The following is a 9,297-nucleotide window of genomic DNA, read 5'->3' on the forward strand; positions in this document are numbered from 1 at the left end:
AACTAATTAAAAGCCTTTAATATCTCATAATATATCGTAATCTTATGTCAAAACATGTTAGATTTAAATCTTTAATTTTATAAATTAATTAATTTGTTAACTCTTTTATAAGACTTCGAACCGGAAAACAAGACCTTACAGGATAGAGACCAGAATCCAAATCTTAACTGGGCAAATATTTATCTTTAGTGTTTGCCATCAGGCTTATCCATGGCTTGTCTACGTGTTGGCCTGCAATAAATGTAACAAAATACCACAAACCACTTTTATTTAACCCTTTTACTGCCGGCCATTTTTTTATTGTACCAGTCAAAATTGCCAAGGAGGAAAATCGCTGTCGTGCATTCATTTACAAAAAATGCTGTATCTTTTTTATTTTTCATTAGATTTGCATGAATTTTTATTTTATTTACTCATATTTAAATGCTATGTTTTAAATAATAAAAAGACATATTAATTTGAAACAAACTCATTATTTAATTTTAAATATTATGTAAATAAAAAATAAATAAAAAAATATAAATTGTGTTTGGCATCTGATAATTTATTTTTAAAATTATACTAAAATTATGAGCATGATATCATTATAAACTAGAGCAATTGTTTTGAACATATACCAAATTTGAAGGTGCTACCTTAAAACATAGCTGCACTATGAGGACTTTACCAAAACTGGTAGGCCTCCTCTAGGCCTACCAGTGGAAGTTGAAGGTAAACTTATCTGTGCCACATCCCCTCACTATCTAATAACTCCTCATTATCTGATGGTAAGATAAAGTCAGGATCGTCATCAGTGTCATCCACATCACTTTGATTGTCATCACTAGCCCTAACACTAATATCAGATTCGTTCTCGGCATCTGAATCTGATAAATTCAGAAGGAAATTGTCACTCAGTTTGTCTTGCACTTGTACACCACCTTCGATTAGACTGTTAATTATTGTTCCCTCACTCACAGGAGAGTTAGATGTAACTCTTTTACTCATTTTATCCTTGATCAACAAAAGTAACACTTCAAAAAACTTTCAATAAAATTGTAAACAACAACGATCAACGAAGATTTCAGTAACATAACCCGATCAACTGGTTTTGACAGCTGTCTAGGTAGTTCGTCAATTCTAGTCAAAGACGACGAAAATAGAAATCCAAAGTTCTTCAAATGGCTTCTTTCATTATCCTTTGCTCCTAAACAACCAAAATACCGAATATTTCGGCATTTGAACATAACAGTAGCCAGTAACAATAAAAAAAACAGACGTCCGACATATCGGACGTTGGCGTTTTCTTACCCAACTTGGAGTAAAAAAGGAGCCTAATGCCTCCACCATTATTGCTATCTATCATAAAAAAGGTTAAATTATATACTGCAATTGCAATACTAGAAATACTAGTCAAATACATTATATAATCCTTACGTAACGAAGGTTAAGTATATTTTAAATAGGGCTAAATATATTTCATCAATTCAGCGTTATATGTATACCTGTATATTTTATAAATGTTGTTAGTTAATGCGATATTTGTATGAATGTTACATGGATTAAATTTATTTTAACGTAATAAATAAAGTTTAAGTATTTTAAATTTATTATAAACACCAACCAACGATCTTTGTTCATGGCTAGTGTACATTTCTGTATATTTTTGTGAAACATGCAAGTAGTTTATTAAAACAAGTTTCTATTCTATCAAACTCAAGTCTGCATTTATTTATTTCCATGGTAATGCAATTTTCAATATTATTAATAAACAAACAATATGGTTCATGAAATAATTAAGATAATTATAATGTTTACATTTCATAATATTGTTGTATACTGCTCACAACTGTACACTGCTTACAACTGTATACTGCCTCTCTCTGAAAATTTCATGAGGCATAAAAATACGTGTAAGAATAAAGACTACAAATGACCGAATATTTGTAGAAAAAAGATTTCTTTTAATCTACGATGTATAATAACTGAGAATAATGATTTATAATCCAAACATAAAACGTCTATCTTAAAATCTTAATCAAATCCAGCAATATCGGAAAAATTACTGGCATAAAAGTTGATTATAATGATATATCTTAATAATATTATGCAAGAGTAAGCAAAGAATGATCTTTAAAAGTTATGACACTTGGATTTTGGGTGTTTATAGAGTTGATACTCAATCAAATAAAAATCTATTAGATAGATTTATACAAAAGTTTACACTCATATAGCTTTGATAACATTGGAATAATGTATAGATACTTTTATAATAAAATTAAATTGTAATTATTTTAAAACACTTAATTATGAATTTATATCGTGAAGAAATACTATCTCTCGTCGTTTGCTACAAATAATTACGATAATAGATTTTTATAGCTTTTTAATTAATGGCAGCAGAGTTGAACTCAAATTATTTAGTTTTTATTTGGACACTTATTATAATTGGATACTTGAAATTAATTTTTTTTTTATCTGTGCGATGGCGTATAACCAGTAGTGACCAGATACATATACGAAACTCAACAAACCATACTGTCAATGCAAATTACAATCAGAGAGCAGTTATCCCGTAAAAAAAGTCAATTTTAATGGCGGGTAAAATTATTGAGAGGATCGTTCGTTCCTTTTACCGGGGAGAGACACAAGATATATGGGTAGGAAGAAGTATTCTAAAATTGATATAATAATTCCTAGACTGAATTAAGAAAATATGGTGATATAGTAACCAGTGATTAATAAGCAAGGGCGTACATTATATGTACGAAATCAGGATTATAGATATTCATACTTTTGAAGTACTAATTTAAAATTTTCAGTACTTGTAGCTTCCAATGACCACATTGTAAATACGTCCATAGCTGTCAAAACATTGTCTAAAAGCTATTATATCTCGAAGCGAGTTGTAAGTACTCCATTGCTTAGAGTTATATTTATGTAAAATCACAAATATTATACCCTGCGAAAACTATGCTAAATACTCACAGCGAAATACACCCGTTTGGGTACAACTGACATACCTTACAACTGTCATACCAGACAACTGTCATAACCATGCAACTGTCATACCATACAACTGTCATACCATGCAACTTTCATACTATAAAACTGCAATACCACTGTATTATTTTACAATATGGCTCGATGATGGCTGATATTCAAAATTGAAATTAATAATATTGTAAACTTAAAGTCGATTTAGATATTGAGTAATTTAAAAATTATATGGACCTAAGATATCTTTTATATTTTGCAGATTTTTAGTGGGTATAGCAATGCATTACTGGGATTTTTTCACTGTACATACAAATAGGATAATAAAAATATGACGGTAAGTTAAGTAAAATGAAATCGGAAAAATTGGAATTCTCCTTTCTGTTGAGAATAATACATTTATAAACTTCCAATTTAAAAAAGGCATTTTAAGTAGATTTGTTAAAAACCTAAAAATAGCAATCCAAATATAATGAGAGTTTTTACTTCTTTCGATAATTTAATTGAAATAATATTATCAATTAAGATTACACTGAATCAACGTTATTACTTAAGTACACCTTTCAATAAACATCCGCCTCTTAGTTGACTGCACGAACAATGGGTTTACATTAGTGAATCGATTACATTGAAAGAACTGCATCAATAGATTATGATAAATGTTCTGTATTTACGCTAATGTGTTTATAGCTTTGGCATCTCCTCATAATACTGTTCTGTTCTGCCAACGTATCAACATGTGTAATGAAACAATAACCCTATATAAAACTTAGAAGTCTCATGGGTCTGGAACAATTTCTTTTCTGTCTGTATGTGCACATCAAAATGTCAAAAATAAACTGGCCTATATACTTAAAAATGTTTATGAAGCTTCATTTTAATAGGCAGCAATAAGATCGATGATTGAGCATGTCACTTCCGTGGTTTTTCAATGAGCATTAGTGAATAATTTTACACTGATTTTATTAGTAACCATGAGAAATAACAGAATGAAAAAAAAAAACACAATCTGCACACTAAGTTATATTTTAATACGTGATATTTTTATTCGTTGAATAAACGAAAATAATAGAGTTTAAAGTGAAAGTGAAAATTCGGTGACGAGAACTTTTATCATTTAAGTACTGCTTTGAAACTTAAAAACCATTAGAACAAACTCTTTGCATTGATTGGACATCAAAGACGGACACCTATTCTACATAATATAGTGTAATCTAGGTTAAGAGGCATTCTCATTGCACAATTGAGAGGACTAAGACGTGTTAGACACGATACCAAAGCAATGGTGTGTACACCACTTTATACCGTAGTATTTGTTAATCTCCGGGTATTAAAAAGCATTCTGAACATATATACTGAGGAGTTATGTTTTTAATGAAAATATGAGGTTAATTTGAACGACAAAGTATATTTAACCCACAATATGTACGGCTTTGCAGCATTGTGCTAAATTGTTAATTTAAAATTAAATAATTTTCTAAATTTTAAAAGAAAATTGTGTTAAAAAAGAAAATATTAGAATCTAGAAGAAAGTTCTATGGTCGTAAGTTATAACTGTATAGGCAGGTTAGAACATGTTATGTAATTCCTACATCCAAAGATCGGAGTTCAGGCTGGGAGCGATATTAAAATAAATGCTTTTGACTTAGACACAACCGGCCTCCACGACATCGAATTTGGCTGAACCTTTCGTCTCACCCTTTTATTATATTTTATGGTTCGTCGTCAATAACCATGAGTTAGAGGACTTTTCCTGAAACTTTGGGTGCTGGACCCAAGGGAATAAAAGGGTTTTCAAGCAATAAGATTTAAGTTAGTTTTTAACTTTACTTTTACATTTTAAAATTTTAAAAGTATGACATGCGTTTTAATAATCATTGCAATGGAATATTTTAAAAATAGTTGCTTACGTAATCTTCTACTTTTTATGTTGAAACTACGTGCTATTTTCCTTGCAAGCATTATTTGTACCCAAAGAAAACCCCAAGTATATGGTGAAATACGCCATATAGAAAGCAAGTTACCGAAGAAAAGGTTTCCTTAACATGCTGTATCGTACTTTATTGTTGTACTTTCCGCAAAGGCGTTAGCGTTATAAGAATGGAAGGGACGCATCCCGTAAATTTACTAATAACATTTCTTTTTCCCAAGAAGCTGCCAAGTTCTTTCTCTATCGAGATTTTTCTACGAAAAATACACTGGTGATCTAAAATACATTACGTTTAATATTAATAATTGGAAGCAGTGTAAATGTACATGAGATATTAAGTCAACAACTGGCTATACGCCTTTGCATAATTGCATGGTTTGTTTTGTATTTGTTCTTGAATTGATAATATTAAATTTTTTCCACTCTTGTTACAATCATAGCATTCTAAATAACACTAATAATAATAATATCATCCTTCAGCATCCCATCTTATTTCTTTGGTAATTAATTATAATTTAGCTATAAATTACTGTTTTATTGTTTTTCCCTACACCTTCAAAAATATCCCTGAAAAATAAAACTTTTAATTTATGAAGGAGATTTATTTTTTTATTATTATTCAATTACTAAAATGTATCCTTTAATAAATATGACTGGATTGATATTTTACCCAAAATAATAACAGCAATATTCCATTTGTCGCCAATATTTCTAAACATATGTCTTATTCTATATTGCATTACTCTTACTAGTAGGCCTATATGTGTAATTAAATTTAAAATATTATACAGTTTTATTTTGGTTCAATCACTCTTGCTTAATCATTTTGGTGTTTGTAAATACATTTTTGTGGCTATTTATAAGAAATGTGTTTTATTGTATATATAAACCAGACTGTATATTTGTGGAAATTATGGAAGAGTTACTATTAAATAAACAGTTGTTGGCATAGTGTACAGAACTCTCCTAAGTACTTGAAATGTGAAAGGACAAAAGGACTACAAGAAGTCACTTGATAATTTGAAGTGTTTTCGTACGCTGGCAAGCCCAGAACCTCCCTAGAGGGTCAACCTTTTCAGCAATTGTGACACTGCAAAACGAAAAATATTACATATTAATAAAAAATCATACTAATTTATTATTTAATAATTTATATACATAAATACAAATATAACAGACACCATATTTATAATAGTTACTTTTTCGTGAACTTGGTATATCGTTCAATGACAATCGGCAAAAAAAAACTGATATTAGACATGATATATTTGAAAATCCATCCGATCTCCTACAACATTCAGATGCAGTTTCTATCAAACCTGCTACTAGAGTATACAAAATATTTATTTTTTTAGTCTCCACCACTCATGGTTTTAGAGATGATAAGTGAGTGTGTGTTTTTGATTTCACGCAATTGGTTATAATGTGATTATAAAATGGTTCAAATTATAATAAGACACATGTGAACAAAATAACTCTTAACATACAAACAAAACTAATAAATGGAACTAATATATAGGAACATTAAGGTATATAATCTATAATAAACGTATCGACAGTATTTAGAAATTTCCAAGGTTTCGGAAGTTTTATTCAAGTGATCAGTAAGGAACCAAAAGTAGACTTTATCCCTGTAATTTGGTATATAAAAGACATTAACGTCACAAAGCGATGTTAGAATCTTCTCCTATCATGCGGATACATACATGTGATGTACTCACTAAAATGTGACGGTAGCGTCATTGTCATCCTCGGGCGCCCATCTGGCCGTCACCTCCGTCTTGGGGAATTGTCAGCGTGCATGGCCGTGCTCTGACCATAGAACATACTTAATATACTCATATTTGTCATATTTCGTAATACTTATCTTAGAGACACCTCAGCACTTCTTTAAGTTTGTTTCTATGTAAATTAACTGAATTGAACATTGTATGCAGCTTCTTCATTATCTCTTATCTAGGAAAATAAGAAATACAAAATAAAAATAAAAATTCATATAATACAAATATTATAATAAAAAACTTGGGTCTTTATGGGAAATCTCAGCCATTTCTTAATGTTTGCGTTACGGAAAAAGCTTTTCTTTTACTACGGAACTAATCGCATAGAGGACGTGTAATATTCTCATTCTTATAATAATCCACAAGATTTTACTCATTCAATAAGATAAAACTTACTCAGCTGGAATATATAAAAACCAAAAAATAAATGGTATTACTGTACCTTGTTTTAGTTATACATATCTATTTATTGTTCTGTTCGCATAAGTGTTTCATAGATATAAATGAAGCGTGCGCACCTGTGATGGTAATATAAATATTGAAGACACAATTTAGGCTTTGTTAAACTTCGAATAGTATATTATAATGCGTTGTGGTTGGAGGAAATTTGATTGTTAATCAAAAGTTCATTTACCAAGAACATATTTTGAGTTATGATCAATCTTACATATCTGACACGTGGCGAGAATTTCAGTCAATAGTCGCAATATACTTAATAATCAATCTCACATCTAAGTTTGTACTCAATTAATTGATCAAGAACTCTATATTTTATTTTCTCTATGTAACAGTCGATTCAGTGCGACTATTCTTCAGAATGAAAACTAATTTAAAAAATTGTAGTTTTTATAATTGTATAAGTTTTGATATTTTCCACAATTAATCACTTTATTCTGACTTATGTATAAATTATTACATATGAAGAGTTCAGGACTTGACGAAATAATGGAAGTTATTAATTTTATATGATATTGTTGCTCATGAAGGAAATATCGGAATCAAACGGTATTATGCCCAGAGGGTAAACTTAGTTTAGTTCCCTCGTCAGGTTTGATGAACTGATTTTAAACTGTTACAAATAACAACTTAAATAACAATTTATATATTACTGATATAATTATAATAGTATTTAAATATGCAATAATATTGACTAACCTCCAACTGAATAAATGAAACTATTAACGACCCGCCTCTTGTCTCATCTCGAGACACGTACGACCTTTGCTCTTGTAACGTCTACTTGAGTTATGGTGAAAAGAAAACATCGCGGCTAGCGCCACAACCTCCGTGTCTACGGGGACGAAACGCGAAAGTAGATTGACCTTTAAGGGGTTAGGGTTAAGGATGGATTAAGTATCCAGTATTTGCCAGTTGATTAACATACTAACTAAATAAAATACCTATGCAGCAGACAATTCGAAATTTTGGTGGCTCCTCTCCTAGTGAGGAGCAGATAACCCCTGGTTGGATTTACGACGGGGCGACGCAATATTGACATACAGACGACGTGCCGTGACGAGGCTCCAGGGCCTCCTCAGGGAGACTCCCGGCGACCCAACGCGACCGACTCAACCAGTCGTGAGGTTATCAGTAGTTGTGAGGTAAACGTACCTGTTAATAATGGGGAAGCACAATACCAGATGCCGTGGACAGAGCAGACTCGAGTTTTATATAAAATTTAACACATTCTGGCCCCCTGGGGCGAAAGGAAATAAAAAAAACCCATTAAGGAAGAGGCCTCTTAGAACAGAGAGTAGTGCACCAAGGCAGGGTGTGTTGGTAGAGTTTTTTACTAGGATGGTAGTCTTAGATAAGTAATACTATTAGTCGACAAACGAATTTTGGGCCCACGATTGCAATGGGTGTTTTTATTTGGGTGCTACCAAAAGGTGAGTCAAGGCGCCACAAATGGCAAATTGCCATTGATTCATAAGGTTAAAAAATTGTCCAGACAGTTCGTAAGCACTAGGTATTGTTTACGGTCTTCAAAATGAAGTAAACTATTAGAACTCACCTTTAATTACAAGTAATTGTTTTTGGGAAACTAACCCATTAACCCATTGCAATCGTATTCAATTCAATCTATTTTTTATCAAAATGTATATATTTGTGAGACTTGGTAATGGGTAAGGATAGGGCTTACCGAAGGTGCACACTCATCTGCTCTAAATATAATAAAAAATGTAATTCATTAGACTTGGCATATATATATAAATATATATATATATATATATATATATATATATATATATATATATATATAAATAAATATATATATATATAAATAAATATATATATATATATATATATATATATATATATATATATTACGAGTGCACACTGGTAATCCGTTAAAACAATTTATTCTGACTTCCTTCACAATCTCAAAGCCTACTCACCTTCAGCATCTGTCATGCTACATTTTAATATATGGGAATTAAAGCCAACCGAACAAATTAAAGCACATGCAAAACCAAACAACGACATTAACCTAACTATGAAAACAAGTATTTGGCACAGAAGGAGGAGAGTTGGGAAAGGTCAATCTCTCGTTTATGTACTAATAAAACTAATTTAATAATAAAACACGTAGTTTAATACCCGTTTGCA

At 30.8% G+C, this 9,297-nt stretch overlaps 1 long non-coding RNA gene across 1 annotated transcript; it reads right to left on the reverse strand.

The window, feature by feature from the left end:
- Nucleotides 1–3,833: 3,833 nt before the first annotated feature.
- Nucleotides 3,834–7,744, reverse strand: LOC124372088. Its single transcript, XR_006923306.1, has 2 exons — nt 6,628–7,744; nt 3,834–5,996 (listed from the first exon to the last, which is right to left on the reverse strand). It is a non-coding gene; the product is annotated as an uncharacterized LOC124372088 (long non-coding RNA).
- Nucleotides 7,745–9,297: the final 1,553 nt, after the last annotated feature.

Source organism: Homalodisca vitripennis, unplaced genomic scaffold (assembly GCF_021130785.1).
Source record: "Homalodisca vitripennis isolate AUS2020 unplaced genomic scaffold, UT_GWSS_2.1 ScUCBcl_2498;HRSCAF=7330, whole genome shotgun sequence".
NCBI lineage: Eukaryota > Metazoa > Arthropoda > Insecta > Hemiptera > Cicadellidae > Homalodisca > Homalodisca vitripennis.